General features: G+C 40.2%; 1 protein-coding gene across 2 annotated transcripts in view; it reads right to left on the minus strand.

Annotated features, from left to right (window-relative positions):
- Positions 1 to 22,221, minus strand: part of LOC126399224 (exostosin-1) — a 388,340-nt gene that overhangs the window by 363,648 nt on the left and 2,471 nt on the right. The window lies entirely within an intron of this gene.

A 22,221-nucleotide genomic window follows, 5' to 3' on the forward strand; every position in this document is an offset into this window, starting at 1 on the left:
TTGAAATATTACAGAAGGCCACAATAACATAACTACATAACAAAACCTAATAAATAATAGAGAGGCCTTTTTTCTGGGTTCCTGCACTGATTTACATTGTGAAGTGTTCAAGCTCTATTCAGTAAAAATGAGTATTGGGCGAAGGTAAATTATCACATTCTCATGATGTGTTCAATGTAATCTTGTAAATTGTAGCTCTTGGTGAGAAACTTGAATAAATGCAGCTGTTTGAAGGAGAAATGTGTAGATGTTTTCACAGCACTATAAAATAGATATTAGACAGGGAATTATGACGCATCATACATAGTAAAAAGTATTTTTGCTTATTTTTTTAAAGGTGTTTTTCATGTGAAAGAAGGTTATGTAATAGGTTGCTTCATGAATGTGTATTACTGAATTTATGCTCATTCAAAGGTAGTGCAATGAAGGACTGAATGACTTTAAAACTGTTCATTTATTTTTTATATAGTGTAGATTTCTGTGTCTCCCTGGCACAAAAGATGAATAAATAACAACAAAAAAACAAAGGAAACGACAATACAAAAGCATCAGTATTGGCTATTGGCTTAAATTGTTATTTTGGACATTGGTATCAGTATCAGCCCAAAATTTCAAAAGTGGTGCCTCCCTAGTTCAGTTAGAAAGTTAATTTGTATATTGTATGTCATATATTTTTTTATTGTTCAGGGGTGTCGGGGGAGGTTCACCTAGTACACTCAATGTCCTAGAGCTGCCACTGATCAGGGAAATTATTAATCATAGGAACATCCCTTACTTACACTGATAGACACATACAGCTAAAGACAAGGACAACAAAGCTGACCAAGGTAAACATAAGCATTTAACTGTGGATATAAATATGTATGGAAGAGCATACATAAAGAATTGTAAACAGTAAGACAAAGAGACATCACATTTGGCTATCTCCACCATTTTCTTACATTTATGGACCAAATAGATGGTTGATTAATCAAGTAAACAATCTGCAGATGAATCAGTGATGGAAACAATCATTAGTTGCAGCTTCACCTGTCTGTAAACTTAACAGTTTTGTTCTCAGCATCATCTAATCTGAAGTGGCTGAGTTAAAGTGATATTTCACCCAAAATCTGTCCTTTAAATGTCAAAAACTGTAGACTTAAAAAGCCCGAGCAAGATGTTTATAGCAAAGCAGTTATGATTGACTCCCATAGAATTACTGGGAACAAAGTAGTTCATAAACTATTTACAAAATTGTCGAATCCCATCGACAGCTTAATGCACATTTTGCTAAATTATGATGACTAAATACACAGCCTACATTTAAATCGTTGTGCATGACCCAATTAAGCTTAGAAATCAGCATAACAGTATGTGCTGTTAACACACACTTGAGAAACCCCCTGCTTTTACAATCAGGAAAACAAAAACTCACTCAAGACCTTGTCCTCAAACAACCACACATCTGAAAGCCTAAAAATGTGGGGTAAAAACTCCCCGGCAGAATAAAAATGAGGATAAACTGAGCGTCTCCACATCTCTGGACCTGCAGGATGAGGAGTCTGCTGGCTCTGTTCCCCTCCGTCTCTAAACCATGACACTGCAGAAGTCCATAGGCCAAGAATAGCCGGAGGGGTTTCAAGTGCAATATCACATTTTCATAATGAGAGCCAATCAGCTGTAAATCCCTGCTGACAGAGTTATGGAGCGAGAAGAGCTTATGGTGGCGATACTGAAACTATTAAACGGTCGCCTCCCTCCGGCACAAGGTGCTGTGTGTGTGTTTGTAAACATACTGTATATTTATATATGTGTGTTCGTCAGCATTAACGAGAGACAGTTGTATGTGGCGGTTCACTGCTAAACTCCCATTGTGACGCTTAGATTCTCCTGCTTTACAAGCTACGTTTTTTTAATTAAGCTGATCCCACATTGCCCGTGTGTGTGTGTGTGTGTGTGTGTGTGTGTGTGTGTGTGTGTGTGTGTGTGTGTGTGTGAGCACAGGAGTGATTCTCTCAGACAAAAATATGGACAAAGCAGCAGGTTTTTTTAATGGGACAATAAATCTTTTATTGTTTTTTTATTGTTTAATTGTTAATCCAGTGTTTTTATGGATTTTATCGTTTTTTATTGTTTAATTGTTAATCCAGTGTTTTTATGGATTTTATCGTCACTAAAAAACCGCTGTAAAAAAACAAACAGATGTAAGCTTACAGGATATTTAAGGATATAAAAATGTTTTATATAACTGAGGTTTTTATTGTGATCTTTAAAGAACCGAATAAATTGAAAGCATATTGAAAAAATGCAGCAGCACAAATATAAATATAAAATATATAACACAGGCAACATATGTAACACAAAAATAACATTAAAATAATTGTTATTACCCAAGTTCAGGAAAATGTGTTTGTTTTTATTATAATAAAACAATTCCCCTCATAACCTTTTTTTTTTTTAACACAATTTTAAGTTCCCTTATAACTTAAATAAATACCTAATGTTTTACTTTTTTTCTCTATTATTTCTTTCCAGTTTTAAAAGCATCAGCATGATTTCTATCCTCACAATAAATACATAATTCTGTGGTACCAAGTAATATAAATACTATATCTAAAACAATACGCCCTTTAATATTCCCCATAAACATAGTCTTGCTAGGGTCTCAAAATCTTATATTACTAAACAGCAGAACAATAACTGTCTTCTTGAGACTGCCCTTCAAAATACAATCACATGGGTCATTTGTATGAGCAGCTTATTACAAGGAATTTTGACATTATAGAGGCTGTTGTAATTATGACAGGATCAAAGGAGGAAGTAAGGTGACGTAATGTAAAGAGCGACAAAGTCTGCATAGGAAGGACACTGGAGTGGATGGATTGGTCAAACAAACACAGGACTTCCAGGAGAACACTGTTTGTGGCCTGTGTGAAACTAAAAATCAATGTCTAGTTAATTTGACGATTTAATGTATATCATGTGTCATATATCAAGTGAAATATGTCATGTTACCTTGGTAACAAACACTCATTTTAACCCAAACCATGATCTTTTCCCTAAACCTAGCCAGGTAGTTTTTCACAATGTTAACCATGTGTTTAAAACAGTGATCAGTAAAGGCCTTTGCACACAGAGTCAGTTTTTTTCTTATGAGATTATTGCACATCTAAAAATAAATACGACCTCACATTGTGTCAATCATGTTTGCACACTGAGTAGCTACTAAACTTTTGTCCGTCATTTAAATTTTCGGAACAGGTCAGATTTTCTGTGTTTTTGGCATCCGTCAGAGCCTTTAGAGACGTTTGACCAAGAATCAGTGAAGAAAATGTGTCGGCGGGACACAGCCCCGGCAAGACAGAAGAACAGGGTAAACAGAATCATTTCATAACTCAGACAGCTACTTTCAACAGGTCAGATAGTGATATTCAGGTGGATGATGATGATGAAGAGGAAAAGGATGTGTCTGCACATAGAATGTGGAGACAGAGACGGAAGACAGCTCCGCCCCATCATGCAGCTTTGGTGCTAAATGAAAGACAGGGAGGGAGTGGTGACGGCCAGATAGGTAGCTCCAGTGGAGAGAGGCAAAGGAGGAAATCTGTCTTTTCATTTTGTCTCATCTTGCAAATTTTCCCAACAAACAGAATAAAACACATCAGAATCCGTGTTCTAGGTTTCTGTGCATTACGATTTTTTTCAGATGACAGATTTAAAAAAGGCCAACAGTCAAATACGACCTATCCTGTTGAGGTATAACACTGGCAGGGGCGATATTTTAGGTAACTCTCCTTTGGGTCATATGAGAAGGTGGAAACAAAAGACTCATGATTGTGTGGATTAAAGGACTTGTTGGAATTGTTCTTAGAATTATGTGTAACACAAAAACAACTGGGAAAAACTGGAATTATCAAAGTTCAGATTTATTTTCATAATAACCAAATGTGGTGATGAATTTGTGAAAACTAATACAGGTAGCCTAGTCTGACTCCTAGGGCATCAAAATCTGCTGCTTGGGTTAATTGGGTGTCTCTAGTGTCTCTAGTGTCACTGTCACCCTTTAGCGTCTGTATAAGACATACTGGGCTTTCAACCAACTCCAACTTAAACCCATCCTTGTCATTATTAGACCATCAGGGCGACAAATGTAGTAAAAAGAGCTAGAAAATCCACTAAGGATGGGTGGGAGTGGAGATGGATGGGTCCAACAAGTACAGGACTTTGCCCCAGGAGACTGGTGTTTGTGTCCCATGTGAAAGTAAAAGTCAGCACTGAGTTATTTTATTACATCAGTCATTAATCACATGAGTCAACTGGCATGACCAACATCAGCTATGATGTTTTTCTAACTGCCAACCCCTTCTGCATGAAGGTACAATGCTAACAGCTGCCCCCGGCGTCATTATAATAACGGCCCATGAGCCAGAAGAGGAAGAGCCAGCATGAGATCAAGCTGAATAATGTGACCTTTAATTAATCCTCACGAGAAATCAAAATGCCGTTCTCTACAGGAAGCCAAAGAGGTCATTCACACGGAGCTCCTGGAGCTGGAGGCCATTTATCGTTTTGCTCAAGGATACTTCAGCGCAGTCAGGGAATTTTGACCGCGGGCGATGTTTTCAGAGTTCAAATCAAAGACAAACAGAATAAAGCTCCTTAAAACAAATTAACTGCAAAGAGACTCTTGCTGGTTACACCTGCGGGAGGGTGTTTGTATGTGTGTGTGTGTGTGTGTGTGCCTTAGGCTAATGAGAACTGACAGCACCCACTGGTGTAAGTTGTAGTGCCAGACGTGTCAGGTTTTGTACGAATTCACACGTGTACACAGATTATATGCGTCAAAGTGTTATCATAAATCCGGTGATTGGATGCATGTCTTTCACACACAGACATACATCGAGAACACTGCATTGACTTACATTGATTCTCTACAGGCTCGCTCTAACCTTAACGATAACCGACCAAGCTTAACACCAGACCTTGACCAGACCTTGACCTCACTGCAATGACAATACGCTGCAGTTTAGTCAATGCAATGAAAAATAAACACAGTAACATCAGCACCTTAACAAGAGTCGTCCATGTTGTTTCACTCATCACATAAAACACTGTATCACTTTAATCACAACAGTCCAACTGCCAGTCCCTCTGCTTTGATCAACTCCCCAGTGATAGAAGGAAATGACACTGGTCTCCATTTTCCTGCAGCAGAGTTGGCGGTGTAAAGATGCAGAGAAAATCTGTAAAGTAGGACCCAAGTAAGAAGAATCATATTGTCCAGAGTATCTACAATAATAAGGCTGTGGTCTGACTCATGTGCGTTTAAACTGACTGATCAATCCAGCATCCAAAGATGAATCCTAAAATCCGCCTTGAATCGATCTTTTGAGTATCAAACACTCGCCCCCTGTGATCATCTCACATTATGTTGGTATTTTAAAAAGGACAAGAAGCATCCGAATTTCCAAAGAAACTTCTCAAACCGCACTTGAAGTATAATCCACATTAATGCCATGTGTCAAACACTCATATTTTCACCAAAATATGGTAAGATATGTTTCTTTGAAGAGGCAAAGCCTGTCACTTTGCCACAGAGACTGCTATTTATATCCCATTTCCTACAGTACATATTAGTGCTTTTAACCATGACCACCATCTTTTCCTTACCCTCTTTTAAAACTCAAATAACCTCATCTTAACCACTTCTGTGCCTAAACGTAACAAAGCCTTAACCACTGTGGGGGCAGATCAATTCTCCTGGACTTCTCGATTTGTAATAAATCATTAAGATTGCAGCTATGATATCAATACAATAATGTGAATAAATTATAATGAGATGGTTCAGTGGTTCTATTCAAAAGTGTTTTTTACCCCTATGAAAAAGATACTCCATACAAGTAAAAGTCCTACAATCAAAATCCTATTGAAAAGAAAATTATTAGTACTTGAAATATCAAAAGTCAAAGTACTTGTTTTGCAGTCAAATGTATATGACATCATTACATAAGTTAGCTGGCTCTCAATCTAGGGGCCATGCCCCCTCAAAAGGGTCACAAAATTAATGTTGTGAGATGATTAATGGCACAGGAAAGAAAACACATTTGATGTTATTCTTTTTCTTTTCTCTGATCTTAATGTTTTTGGTGAAATACTGGAGAATGTGAACAGTTATTTAATGTTAAGAGAACAAATGTGTCTATGGTAGAACAGCTACAGTAACATCTCACAGACATCTAAAGGCTGAGGGGCTCCAACTGGACACTTTTTTTTTTCTTTTGCAAGCAGTCACCAGCCAAAATGGTTAGAACCCACTGGTTTAGTCTTTAATGATGTATAGTGCTAACATATTGTATGTTTTTATGTAATCCTAATATAAAAACTAACCTGTAACAGTTGTATTAACTACAGCTTATAAAAAAAAGGATGTAGTGTCTCTGCAACACATTCTCACTCCGACCTCGTCACATATCAAAGTTTGGTCATGGACTTTCCACGTCCAGATACGACGTGCAAGGTACCCTGGGTGTGTTAGTTGTTGACGTTCTGCGATGCCATGTCAAGTTATACCCGTTACATGCATTGTCTTCTTTCAAAATACACTCTCAAAATAAACGCATTACCTCAGAACAACACGAATTGACATTTTTCTCTTCAACAGCTAGCACACATGGTTGAAATTAAGGCAACAAAAGTATGTGGTTGGGTTTAGGGGAAAAACAAACAAACACAGGGTTTGGCTTTAGAATCTAATGGGACACAAACATCGCTCTCCAGGGTGAAAGTCTGTGTTTGTTGGACCCATCCACCACCCCTACCGTCCACCTTACTCAGATTTTCCCTGCCTTAACTTTCTTTCTTGTCCTGCCACATTTCCCCCTAATGCCACCGAGCGCTGTAAAACTATAACAGCAACCGGCCACGTATCATGTCAAAGTTGAAAGATGGCTTCTGTTTTTTTTAACCACCACCCCAACAAGCGAGTTGCTAGATTTACAGAACCCAACATGGCATTTTACTTGCTCCACAAAATTAGGCAATCCTTATTGGATTGTGCCCTGATAGTGGAGTAGAAGTTTAAAGTAAAATAAAAAAGAAATACTCAAGTAAAGTAAAATTTGCAAATTTGTGCATACAGTACTTGAGTAAGAGTACTTTGTTATTTTCTATCTTTCACTCTAGAAATGGGTGCAGGTTTCCAAAGAGTGCTTCAGGGAGCTGCAATACAACAGTACTAAATTTAACACCAGCTAAAATTGTCCAGTATGGGCCCCTGAAGAAACAAAAAATAAAAAGATAGCGCATCATCTGTGTAGCACATGAGTGTTTAGGATCTATGGCTGTAGATGATGAAGAAAATCTTTGGCATTTGGACCATTTGTCTCAGCTCCAAAGTGACAAATATGCACGATGACATGCAGCAAAAAAAAAGTCACAGCAGAACAACACTTCCTTGTTTCTCTTTGATAAAACCTGTGTGTGTGTGTGTGTGTGTGTGTGTGTGTGTGTGAGAGTGTGAGAGTGTGAGAGTGAGAGAGTGAGAGAGAGAGAGAGAGAGAGAGAGAGAGACAGAGANTGAGAGTGTGAGAGTGTGAGAGTGTGAGAGTGTGAGAGAGAGAGAGAGAGAGAGAGAGAGAGAGAGAGAGAGAGAGAGAGAACATGATGGATTCACACTGCAATCCATCCTGCCACGCAGTGCTTTCACTATTTTACCGCCTCTCTAATTCTGTCCTCTGTCTCTCTCAGCGATGGATGGATGACAAACATCCTGCAACGACCCACACACCTTTACTTCGACTCAACTGATCGTCAGCTCTCGGGCCAAAAGGAAGGAGAGAATGAGAGGGAGCAAAGAAAGGAAGGCAGCAAACGACAACAGAGAAATTAGAGTGCGGCAGGTAGAGGGGCGGAAATGAGACAGTGGTGAAGGGGGAGAAAAAAACAGTGATTGAGTTGAATTGTGTTCCTGGCTCGTTTTCTGGGTACACAAGAAGAGAAAGTGATGTAGGGCTGAGTGAGAGGGCTGGTGACACTTCATACGGCTGCAGGAAATGACATCCTTTCTGCAGACAGACAGCACAGCGTCGCATGTTGTTGTTTTCCCCGGCAAAGAGATTGTTCCTCCAGCGTGTGCTTTTATGACTGTCAAATACATGTGGTGAGGAAAGGGCACTCACAATTTCTTGGAGAGAAGTGGTTCAAAATGTGAACTTTTATTCTGAAATGGAGAGATCAAGCAAAGTAACAGAAAAGGACTGCACGAGTGGAGCATCCAGAGGGCTTGATGATTTCCAACTTCTGAGGAGAGGTCCTAAATGTGCTCAGAACAAACAAAAACTTTGAACATTTACAGCTCAATGAAAACTGAGCAAACTGCATCTGTGAATGCTCTCCAAAAAATTACTGAATCTGTGTTCCTAAATTGTAAAGGAAACATAAAGACTGAAACAAAGACACTAATATTTTGTGACCTATACAATATATTGCCAAGACAACTTAAATATAAAAGACCAGATTTTAGGACTTGTATTAAGGACTGATGTATTTATCCACTGACACCATACACAGCGTGTCCCTGCCTCAATTCAGAGCATACGTTGAATTCACGGCAGTTATGGTCTGCCACACTGCCTGCATGAGCAGTGTGTGTACGTTGCAGAACCTCTTGGTTTTTGGAATTTTCTCAGTTAGATTCTCCATATTCTAATCCTTCAGTCCATTTTACTGAAACTATGAGCACAAGAGTATAATTCGTTCAGATTTACCGGCATAGTAAACAAAATTGAAGTGATCGTAAAGTCTGAATATGCAATAGATCAAATGACTGATTAATAATTGACATGTTTTGTATACAAGTAAACTACATATGGGTAGCCTGGAAATCCAGACTCAAATCTAGAAAGATTTTGAGTCTGGTCCTCACCGATACACCCTTCCTACCCAAGGGGCGGCACTAACTGAGGCAGTTCAAATGCCACCGCATGCAATTGGATAGCATGATGGTCAATCAGAGCAAAAAACAAGGTGACGTATTCATTGCAGTAAGCCCCATTTGTTTGCCGATCAGTGGGGCTAACTGATATATTATGCTTTTGCCGTATCCCCCCAGCAAAATGGCAAAAATGTCCTTCCTGGAAGCGAAGGCTTCTGGGGCAGTCTTCTGTTCCTCTCTCAAGGAAAAAGATAAGTGTAGCTGGCTTAGCGTTTCTTCCAAAGCTACATTGAATGGACGCGGTCCTTCGGCAGCTGCCATCTTGACTGTTTACTTTTTGACTCCTACAGCGCAGTGCTGTCGTCATCAAGTTACGCCCGCCCAGAGCCCGCCTCTGTCAGAAAGACTGATCTGATTGGTCCGATTGACGATTCAGCGGGCTCTGCTCGTCGGAGCCAGATCCCCATGCATTGCAAATTTGAATTTGCTAGGGGCGGGGCATCTGGATTTCCAGGTTAACATATGGGTTTAAAAAAAATAGTAGTATATCCCATCTTTGTTGAGCAAGAGTTTTGTGCAAAAGGAGTTAAAGGCCTGTCCCATATACAGTAGACGCAAGAAATAATATAACAAGTATGTTTCCCCCAGTGTGTAATCACCTGAATTGTTGTGGTGTTGTTACCTTAGAATGAGATGTTAATGTCTACATAGGGTGTCCTCGTCTATTGGAATCGCAATGTTGCACTGCCATGTTTCTACAGTAGCCCAGAAACAAACACTGGCTCTAGATAGGGCCATTTGTGTTTTTGCATCGGCCACCGTACTTAAAAGCCCGTCTGCAACAAGCTGCATCAGAGTTACACTGGTTTGTAATGTTTAAAACTGATTCATTCAGTGTTTTTACAGGTTTTAATCACGTAATCAAGTACTATCAAATACTAGAAGATATTTTTCAAGGCACTGTATCGAAGTTTGACATTCAAGTATTGTGACAATGCTAAAAAATAATGTGTCCCAAAGCATTCGGTCATTTGGTTGACTATATCTAAACATCTGCTGCTCCGACCACAAAGTAATATGTAACTTGTGCATTAAAGTCATCTTAAGAATTGATGATTTTATATGGTAAATATTATATGCAACCTTCATATACAGCGGTTAAGGATTTATTAAATTAACACTTTCATTTATTCTGTGCACTTCTGCAACAGAAAGTTAATTGAATCAATCCAACAAATGTTTGAGATCCCGGTTTGTGATCTTCACAGCGACTGCTCACCCTTTGATACATTAACTTCTTTTTCCCCGTTAAGACTGACAGAGGGTCAGCCGAAATAAATGCCAAGGCCTTATTGCACTAAATGCCAATCTATGTTTGGCTTTCACAGGACCATTAACCATTAACCTCTATTCATCTGCTGATTGGCTGCCGTGGTCAAGTCAAACCTGATCAATAGAGCTTCCTTTTACCCTCCAACCAGCCTTGGCAGAAGCCTTCGATGTATTGATGAGTTCAGCTGCTGGCTGCGAAATCTGTAGACATTTAAAGGCCCCAAAGAAACTCTTAAAGATCCTGTAAAGAATCATCTCTGCAAACACACAGCAGCTCCATAACACAACTTTTTCATCAGTATACCGGTGTATGTTATGACTGTTATTAATAAATCCTGGTGCCTTTCATTTGAATTACTTATTACTGTATTAAGTGGCCAGCCGGGGCCAAAGACCAGTACTGTTGTGACTAACTTCTTTCAGCCACCTGCAGCTGAGTGCTGTTTGATATCCAAAGAGGAAAACACTGAATTAACCATTTCAGACAGACCTACGCACAACAGTGAAGTGTTTCAGTAAATTCATTAAAGATATAAGTGCTTTAGAAATAAGTTTTAGATTTCAAGCGTTTCTTAGCAGCTACCTAAAGGCTTTTTCCTTGATTGCAATCTTGCTCAAAATATATATAGGGGTGAAAAATGTGCTCACTTCACATTATTAAATATTTCTGCTGCTGACAAAGTTATCAATTTACCAACATTCATGTTATACAAAATGTATTAAAATGCCTTAAATATTGAGGTTAAAAGCTAATTGTTGTCCATGAAAAGGTTCTTGGAGCTATCGATTACATCTCATGAGCTATCGGCAGATGGAGTTGTTATGTACAGGATAACAGCAGGATCCCAAGGTGAAGCGGACGGGTCTTGAATCACACTGAGAGGGTTCATTTGGCAATAATGACCTGCTCTTTGTACATAGTCCAGCTGATTACATAGCCAGTTAATAATTTGATGCACATATTGATTTTAAAATTATTTCATTGCTTTGTCTATGATCAGAACTGTGTCTATAGCAGCGGTCTGTTATTCAGAAAGAGACCGTAGAATGCCATAACTGACCAATCAGAATTGAGTATTTAACAAAGCCATGTAATAAAGAACTGCAGATGACAACTGTGCAGGTGGTGAATTTTTATATAACTCACCTATTTACATTTTACTAAGGCTTAAAGTTACAACAGAATTAAGGGTGGGACTGATTTGAGTGATAGGCTGTCTGCTAAGCATCGCCACAGACACCAGCTCCACCCTTTGCTCCTCTTCAGCTGCACAAAGGGCCAAACTCAAGGATTGATGTGGTGGCTACATTCGTTATTTTCTATAGTTTATGTACAGAACAAGTACAAAATAAACCAGGGCTGCCCCCCCAATAGTAATAGACCAAACATTAGTTGACCAGAAAAGTCACTAGTCAACAAGATTTTATTGGTAGCAGAAGAAAAAACAAAACGAACAAACATGAAACTCTATTTGGAGCTGTGCCTTGTCAAAATAAAATAAAAAAGGACAGACACAGGAAGTGGCCACACTCAGCAGTCAGACAGAAGTCACGTTACTTTACAGGGCTGGACCCTAATGGTCGACCAAACATTAATCGACCAGAGAGGTCATTAGTTGGCAAAATTTCATTGGTCGCTTAGTCGCAGAAAAAAAAAAAAAAAAAACGTGAAACTCTATTAGGAGCTGCGCCTTGTCAAAATAAATCAAAACCTTAATTTGAAAGGACAGACACAGGAAGAGGCCACGATCAGCAGTCAGACAGAAGTCACATTAATTTCCAGGGCTGGTACCTGCTGTTATTCCACAGGCTAGTTAATACAATGTCGGGCAGGAAATCCAAAGTGTGGGATCATTTTGAGAAGGTGAAGGACGAACCCAAGGTGATATGTAAACTCATCTTCATTGGTTGACTACAAACATGACGTATCATCTGAAACATGGAAGTAGCTACATGCCCATTAGCCACTTAGCACAATCATTACTGCTTTGCCGACAGCGTCATTAACAGGCGGCTCGCTCAGTGTGTGACGTGCACTTGTAGATAAAATATAGCCCTATATTAATGAAGGTTCATTAGTACGGTTTTGTATTTCTCTGTAATGTAGCGCAGTGTTAACAATGTTACTGATACTAGTCTTTCTTAGACCTTCAACTCAAACCATTGTGTTGCCCCGCCCAAAATATATAATTTAATAATTCAATTAATATCGTAAACATGCAGGCGGCTAGTCGACTAATGGCCCTAAATGATGGCTATTGGTCAACTAGGAAAATTCTTAGTCAGGGGCAGCCGTAAAATGAACCTTGAGAAGTCAGTTTTCTCCATAGAGTCTGAAATCACATATTTGTGTGACATATGACACCCTAAATATTTGAACCCTCAATCCAGATAAGGAAAACTATACACACAAAAGGTCCCTTTAACTGGAAAAAATGGAATAAATAAATAAAAACACAGTATATAGGGGATAGTGCAGTGCTTGGTATATTCAGTATGCAGATATCCTTAACAAGAAAAACCTAAATACACACTAAAACACATATTAAGTTCTGGTTCATCCTGCTTTTTGTTTCTGTAATTAGGTTGCTCAATCGGTCACACATCAAAGTTCCCTCAAAGTCCTGAATTCGTCTCTCTCTGGCAGACTCTCTTATTATTCCTCACGGTGCTCTTCATCATGACTTGCATCAAAGATGCACCGAGACAGCAGGAAAAGCTTTTCCACGGTTTAGTTTGGCTCGGCAGACAAGGGGAGGGAAAGAAGAGGAGGGAAAAGGAGAAGGGGAGAGAGGACGAGGACAGATAAGGGAATGAAGGAGGAGAGGATGAGGAGAAGAATAAGAGACATGAAGGTGGGGTGAGGAGGATGGGGGAGTGAGGGAGATAAGCGCCAACAAGGAAAGAGGACATTGACTTTTGATGTGCTTTAATAGAACATCTCACAACAAGGCCGGGAAAAAATAACTAAACACACACACACACACACACACACACACACACACATATACACACTGCACTTACGCGACTACACAACGACAGCGCCGGCCACCCACATGACCACAGCTGACATTCTAATTAATGCTGTCAGACCCTTTTCTCCCGTCATACATATTGAATTCTGCAGCTGCCAAACATCCACAGATGTGACAGCAGCTGTGTTTCCATCTGAGTATCTTTATGCATTCTGGGACGCATCAAATTAGAAAGAGCGCATTATAACTAATTCATTCAGTGTCTTTACTTTGCTTATTATGAAATAATTAGCAATGGAAACACATTATGTGAAATGATGACAAAGTGATTGTGTGAGCACTGAGTGGAAAATATCAATAAACAAGTGTTAGCTCACATCAGTGGCGGGGAAAGTATTCAGATCCTGCACTTAAGTAAAAGTAGAAATATCATAGTGTGAAAATTCCCCACTGCATGTGAAAATCCTGCCCTCAGAGCCTTACTGAAGTAAAACTATGTAAGTATTAGCCTACCACTGCGGCATTGATGTGTATGCCACACTTTACTGCTATAGATGTATAAGGTTGTGTTCATTTTTATTTCTTTATATATAGTTGAGTAGTTTTATCTACAGCAATATATCACGCTCTACAAGATCATTATATGTTTGTAGCGTGACTGTGATAACTATCTCTGAAAGTCAACTTTTCATGGTGTCAGAAAAACTCTTAACTACGTAAATTAGATTCACTGCAAAGCACTTATTCAAAAAGAAAATACGTTAAAACTGGTTTGCCTGTTACTCCTGTTACTTCCTTCTTCTAAAACAGTGGTGAAGAACACCAGGAGAAAATGCAAGGAGTTGAGTTTTTATCAACACAGTGAGAACAATGAGGGCAAAACATTACTGATCTGTTTTAACCAAATGTTCTCTCGTCTAGCTCAGCTAAAACCACATAAACACCTAATCCTTATACAAGTTACCAATCAATCAAACATTTATTTACTGATCACATATAATTATACAAAGTATATCTCCTGTGAAATGTGATCCCATCAGCTCCTTTAACGTGTGCACTGTCATTTAGTCATTTTTTGTGTCTTCTTACAATATTGGCTGCTGCTTTATAATTGTCCATGTTTCTGGATGCTTCTGGTAAGTCATAGTTTATGGCTGTGGAATTATTAAACTGTCCACACATCTCAACCCCAAGAAGACGGCCGCATGGTCCCTCCTCCTGAACATGGGCACTGCAGCCACCTCTGAACGGTGTATAGCAGTGATCCACAGAAGGAACAGGACAACACCTCACAATACCACCATTACACCAGATCTTACTCACCATATTGTTCCTATCCTTCTCTCCCAGAGTCCTCTGCTCTGTCAGATCTGCTTGTAGAAAAAGAATGTGCCAAGCAGGGAGGCAGTGGGTCCCAATTTTATAGTCTTTGGTATGACCTGGCCGGGGATCGAACCCACGACCTCCCAGTGTCAGGGCGGACACTCTACCGCTAGGCCACTGAGCTGGTACTGATGCAGCATGAAAGTCGTCCAGTTTAATCTTTAACATCTGTACAATGACTAGCAGGATGCTAATTTGGCTGTGCCAGTCTTCTCCATCTTTCCTTGCTGTTTACTGATGTTTACATTTGAAAACGTTGACCTGGCTAGCAGCTAGCTAGCAGAAGTTGCCAGGAGGAGAGTTTACACACTGGTGAGTTGATTTCTTTATCCTGATGAGTGACTCACAGCCACACACCACCACCATCCAAAGCCACAGTAGATTAGAGCCTAAATTTCGCACAAATTTAGCAGCACTGAAAGGGAGGCGACTGGAAACATCTGCATCTACGTCATCATTAGCATTCAAAACAGAGCTTGTTTGTAACCGGTAGCCTTCCAACAACGTTATCGTCACGTCACCTGTTTCACTGACTTTGGCAGTTTAGATAATAGACACTCGACAGTTCTGCTGTTATTAGACATGTGAACTGACTACATACACTTGCTTCATTCAGTGTGGACCCACAGTGGTGCGCTGCAGCAGCTCATGGTATGGCGTGCTCCACTGCCGAATTAATCTAGAGGAAACACTGTCATGGATTCTTGGGCGATTGCTCACGAGTGAAGGTAGAATGAAGCGTGAGATGGATTGGCAGATTGGCTGTCTGGGCCAGACCATCGTGGTGATGAGGGAGCTAAACCCGAGGGCAAAGTTTTCAATTTCTGGGTCCATCTGCGTCCGAACCCTCACCTTTGGTCATGAGCTTTGGGTCGTTAACGAAAGACTGAGGTCACGGATACAAGCAGCCGAAAAGAATTTCCTCCATAGAGTGGCTGGGCTCAGCCTTAGAGATACAGTGAGGAGCTCAGACATCCACAGGGGGCTCAGAGTAGAGCCGCTGCTCCTTTGCGTCGAAAGGGGTCAGTTGAGGTGGTTCGGGCATCTGATCAGGATGTCTACTGGGCACTTCCTGTTAGAAGTGTTCCAGGCACGTCCCACTGGTAGGAGGCCCCGAGGCAGACCCAAAACACACTGGAGAAATTACATATCTCATCTGGCCTGGGAACGCCTCGGGATCCCCCAGGAGGAGCTGGAAAGCATTGCTGGGGAGAGAGACGTCTGAAATACTTTGCTCAGCCTGCTGCCCTTACAACCTGGATAAGTGGTTGAAAATGGATTGATGGACTGTCATGGATATTTGGCATTATTTTTGGCATTAAAAAAATGGATTTGGGGGCCAAGCAGAGGGTCCCGTTGCAAGGCCTGTACAATTACAGAGAAGATACTGCAATATTTGCGTCTGAGATGTGTTGGAGTAAACTACAAGTACCTCAAAGTACCTACTTGTACTTAGGTTCAGTACTTGGCCACTGTATGACATATTGTCCTTAATTTTATAGTTCATCAGCCCCCCAAGTGGCAAAACAAAAAATCAGTTAATAAAAACAATATGATGAATGTTTTTCTTTTGCTATCTCAATCCTCAGATCTCTGATCAATACATGGCGTTTGCTGAGAGAACAATCTAACAAAGCTATCTATCTTGTGGTCTGTCAGTGTGACATACAAAGATACAGAAACTCACTATACTTGCTTCAATCAATAAAAATGTACCCCACCTTTGTAAAACTTTTAAAATGCATTGAGGACTTTCAGGAAAACTTGGCAACGTTAAATTTCTTTGCAGAAAGTACATACTGTGGCCTTAAAAGGCCATCTGTTTCAGCTCTGCCACAGGGCCTATAAGTAAAGTTGAAGCGCGGAAGAGGAAAGAAGCAGCTAAAATAGCTTCAAGGTCCTATAGAGAGAAAAAGAAAAGGAGGAGGTCGATGAGCAGAGAGGAAAAGTAGAAGAAGGGAGATGTTTATGGATTTACTGTACAGTCAGCAGGACACCTCTCATCACATTTGACCATCCTCTACACTCTCTCTTCATCCCTTCTCTATTTTACCATGAAAGCTGTCCTGAAAGACGTGACAGCGATCTGAATTAAGTGTTTTATCAGCCGCTCTGTGAATTGAGCCCTCAGCCTGCGGTATCAAACATTCTTTGGAGAGACACTTCTGTACAGCGAGGCTCTAATTGGTGAAGCCGAGCTGTTATCTATGTACAGTAAAACAGCCCGAGTTCAATCCAGCGCCGCTCAGTGGGAGGTGAGATCTCTATCTATCCCCTTCATTCACAGCTTAATTCAATTGGAGGGCAATTATCGACCGCCCGAGGCTTCAAGATCCTCGTCGGTTTCTGTTCCCATCAGGGAGGCTCGCTGTGTAGGATCCCCCCTCGACTGCACCGGGTGATGTCTGTATCGACGTGCTGTGTGTAAAACACCAGAGCAGGCAGCAGCAAACAGACACGAAGGCTTTCTCAGTCACAACCTCGAGATTCAAAAGATTGCAAGGCTGCTTTGTTTACAGACAGACGAGGTGACGCTTCATGTAACTCTCAGGAACAAACTTTTGTCCTTGTGGGTGAAAATCCATCGAAATGAATCATTCCCTCAGTTTAATAGTACATTATTTTCTACATCATGACCAGTGATGGGCAAGTAATGGCAAATATGTAATCAACTACTTATTGGAAAAGTCAGATTCACTGACATAGCTTTGAGCTCGCTTTGCCACTTATATGAACTTGGAATGGGTCGATATCATGGATAGATTACTGAACAGGCCTACCAGGCACAGGCCCAGGGGCCCCCTGGCCTTCATCTGCAAAATTTAACTCAAAACACCGTCCAGGAAGACACCCAAAATAACCACAATGAGGCACAAACAGATGGAAAAGAACAGCAAAGAGACAAAAATAAGTACAAAACACTGGCAAAACAACCACAAAGAGACACAAAACATCCAAAAAATGACACAAAATTACCTTTAAGAGACACAAAACAACAACAAAACAGAGGTCAAACCACCACAAAGTGTGTGTGTCTTGCTCCTATGTACTGTAGGAGAGGTGATGGGGCCTTTTACATATCTGCATCCAGGGGCCCATTGTCTCATAATCCGCTCATGGTTGATACACGGTTTTATTATCGATTACAATAAAGAAAGACACGCAATAAGCTCACTGTGATGAATTTTCAATATCGGGATAATCGTGAATATCGTGTCCTGCAGCACCCAAGGAGACGACTGGACAAGCAACAGTAAAAGAGACTCTGCAAAGACAGGCTGCATACGCACCAGATTCAGAGAATGCAAAAAATCTTCATCAAACTGTGGCATACTTCAAACTGAAAGATAAGATAAGATAAGATAAGATAAGATAAGATGCCACTAATAGTTTAAGACGTTAATGAAAAAAGATTTGTCCTATCTGTGATACAATAAAAATATTTATTTCTCAACAAAAATTAAGGTAAAGTGCAATTTTAAGAGCTTTAAGCATATTCTGATGATTTTTTTTTGATAAATTGCAGTTATTTTGACCATGACATGAAAGTATGAACTGATCTTTCAGCCTCTGCTTCTCTAGTATCTGCGTAATTCTGCAAGACAAGAGTCATGTAGGTTACTACTTTAAGAGGTTATTACTTTAAGAAGCACAAAACAAGGCCTGAAAGAGGTGTATGCCACTTCCCGTGCAAAAGTCGTGATGAGAGAAAGTTTGAGCCATTCTTACGAACATTTTGAGTATATTTTTAGTATGGATCCTAGGCATTGTGTTATAAATGAGTCCCCAGAAGTCTGCATACTGTGTCCAGGTGGAAATAAGCGTTCAGTCTGATCATCTTAATCTTAATGCAGCAATCAGACCCGTGGCTCTCCAGCACTGGGAGACAATACAGCATTAACCGTCGCTGTTGGCAACCATTTGCCAGAAATCAAACATCACAGTATGTTCAAAGCAGAGCTGGAAGTTTCATCTGGTTTGTCTTCATTTCCTCTGATGGAAAAGTTTGTTCAAGAACTGAACAAATTACAACTTAATGATTTACACCGAATCAATTTCTACTTTTTTCATAATTCATCAGCTTCAGAAATCATTTTCTATTTTATTTAAAAAAATAAAAAAAAAAAGGTAAGAAAAACTGCAACCTTCAGAGTGCCTTGAAATATATCCTTCAATGACAAATGAGAACACAGAAATGAGAAATGAAAGCGCCACTGAGAGCTAAACTCAATGCCTCTGTCAGAACAAGCTTTTAGGTTTTGTTATTGGATATCAGGCAAATGTCAGACTGAGCCACAGACTGGACTAATGTAGTGTTTATTTAGCGAGGGAGCCTCTTAAGCACTTTCTGTTCATTAATGTACTCTATTGATTATTACTCTTTGTGGTTTATGCAGCAGACGGTGATCACGGTCGGATTTTCTTTTTTCAGTTCTGCAAAATACAAACAGCACAAATGATGTTGCTCAAACCAAAACAGTTTTTCTTCGCCATAAAAGCTGCTACCAAGAGCTCATAAAACCATCGGTTTTACCAGCCACAGTCATTAATACAGAGAGTACATTTTTATGCACTCCAGCCGCCTGTTAATATACAGACAGTTGCAGTTAAATAAAAAAGCCTTCCTTCACTGCTGTTGCTGCTATAATGTCATACTCACATTAACAGCAACAGCTCTCTTAATACGAGACACAGAGAGAGAAAATAAGCAATAAAATGTCCTAACATACACTGATTTGAGAGAGAGTTTAAAGCAAGTCGTTGTTTTCAGGGCACACAGAATTACATATTCCATTCCCTATTTGTTATTGTCGTGTTTTATCTCAAAAAGTTGCACGTTACAGAATTGTGGAGATGTATCCTCACAGCATATGAGCCGCCACTGATAAAATATTGGCACTGGCCTGTGGTGTAAACAGAAATAAAAAGACACCCCTTCCACTTTCAGACACACACTGCAGTCCATTAGCAGTCAGACAGTTTTTACACATTAGCACATTAGGTTTTAAAAGAAACAATAACAGTGGGGTTTCACTGCTGACTTTTAGCTTTAATTCGAAGGTGTTTACACCCACATCAAATTAACAGTGGAGGAAATGTGGCCCTGTATTCACACAAATTAACATAAACTTTAATTAAGGTCATATTACTTCAAACTTGGCTGTGAATTATATGCAGCCAGTGACTGCGGGGTTTTAAATCAGAGCTAACATCAGAGGAAATTATCACGTTAATGGAATTTAACATTATAGTAAATATGATAATAACCTGAAGAGTAAAAAGAGCAGAGGTGCCAGGTTGATCACGAGATGACAAAGGGATATGTCTGATACTAATCAGCAGGTGGCAATGATCGATCAAACATACTGAACGCTGACTTTGCTGCAATTAATCAGAGCAGATTGTCACAATGGGGGTCTAAGAAAACACAATTTAGGAGAGTACATGAAACTGAAACTGGACTGGAGGGTCCCCAGTTCAAGTCCCCGTGCAGGGAGTGTGGACTGGTGGCTGGAGAGGTGCAAGTTCACCTCCTGGGCACTGCCAAGGGGACCCTGAGCAAGGCTCCGAACCCCCAACTGCCCTGACGCCTCTCAGTTTAATGCATGTATAGGTCCTGTTTGTGCATGTGTGTGTATTTCAGGGCTGTGTGTATATGACAAGAGTGAAAAATTTGAACTTCCCCTTGGAGATTAATAACATTAATCTTCTTCTGCTGTCTAATTACCTGCAGAGTTTTTATAAGAGGATACGAGAAGTGGCCGAATCACTCACAATGCAGTCTGCATCAAGTTGAAGCAAGTTTAAAGTTAGATACTGATCAGCTGGATTCATATTTTACTGATGATTGGAGAGATATTATAGCCAGTTACGTTTAACACTTTGCGTCTGAAGTATCCAACCCTCAAACACTTGGTGTCTTCCCCATAAGGCTCTGCCAGGGTGGCACTGTAGAGACTCTTTGCCTCACTCAGATCGAGTTTTGTCAAGTCAACAGTCAACAGCTTTGCCCTGTAAACCCCTTTGTTGCCTTGTCTGCATGTTTGGGATCGTTGTCCTGCTGCATTGGCCTATAATACAAAAAGGGCTTTCGGCACTACACTGTTCATTCTCAAACACCTTGAACCTCACAGTCATTGTTGCACTTTAGATATAATGTGCTAGAACCGAGCAGAAACAATGACAATATTTACATTCACACTAATATTCCACTAATATTTTAAATGAGAAAATATGAATTTGTTGCAGGTCATGCAAACAGCATATTCTGCGTGGATATCCAGAACCAGGCCTTTTCCCAAATACATTTTCCATGTGGGATATGCCCGTATTATTCAGGTTTTAATAGCATTTTTTGGACAACACATGGCCTTGCTCTGTGTGTTGTACACAAACCAACTAAGCAACACTTTGCAAGGCTGACGTAGAGATGCATGCCCCAGAAGAAAAGCCCACATTTCTTGTCAGAGAGAGAAACACACTTTCTTTTAAACATTATGCAAGACCTGGATATCAACAGGTTTTTGGACATGTGCAAATATCAAAACAGCAACCTTTTCAAGAAGGCAGGTGAAGTAATAAAAGAGGGAGGCTGTTTCTGCATAGCTGAACAAGTCCACCACAAACTCTGAAAAAAAAACTATTTTGATGCAAAGAAGCAAAATGCCACAATCTTCTCCAGCCGTTCCACTTTTCCATAATTCGATGTGATAAACCACATGTTAGGACACGGTCATCGGAGTATGTAAACAGGAATATTAGTGAAATATTCATTCTCATTAGCCATGTAGACAGCTTACTAGGAATACTGTCTTTTTTGGAATAAGGGAAAAACAGGAATATTTTGTGCACATCGTAAACGTAGTCAATGAAAATGTGTCACTGCCCTTCCATTTGCAGACTACACTGTGCACAGATACTTCCTGCAAAATGTCAGTGGCTGCTCATACCCCAGATGGTTTGTTACACAGAACTATTCAAGAAGGCGTCATTGGAAACAGTTAAGAAAAGGGCAGGCACTTTCAAAAAAAAATAGCAGGTGATTGGATGAACCACGATGTCAATCATCGTCCATCATGGGCCAGTCAGGAGAACAGCAAAATATATTTTCCATTGAGAACAGCCAGACAGTTGCCTCTCAGTCTGGTCACACACCTAAACCACGCATCTAGCTGCCAGTAGCTCCTTACGGGGCACTGATTAGTTCGAACCACTTTTGGTGCTGGCATAAACACATTTTTTGAAGCCTGACAAGATGGATTCTTGCCTGATATGGTGATATCGCAAGAATTCATCTTCCATGCAGGGTAAATTCTCGTTTGGCTCTCTGCAACCTAAAATATGCAACAGATGACTCTTGGTGTGAGATATCCAGGAAAAAGCAGGAAAAGTTTAAATGTTGTTCCCATTTCACTCCACATGCAGTGGTTTCCTGTCTTTTGCCTGTCAGCGCTCGCTAAAATTTTCAAAAAGTGAACTTCCTCTTCTCGGCTCAGATCACTTTTCTTTCGACCAACTGCTGAGCTGACAAAACTTTCTTTCTCTTAACCGCTACCGCCTCTCTGCTCTCCCGCTCCCCCCCCCCCCTCTCTTTCACCCCCACCCCCATATTTATGCGCC

Source organism: Epinephelus moara, chromosome 12, assembly GCF_006386435.1.
Source record: "Epinephelus moara isolate mb chromosome 12, YSFRI_EMoa_1.0, whole genome shotgun sequence".
Taxonomy (NCBI): Eukaryota; Metazoa; Chordata; class Actinopteri; order Perciformes; family Serranidae; genus Epinephelus; species Epinephelus moara.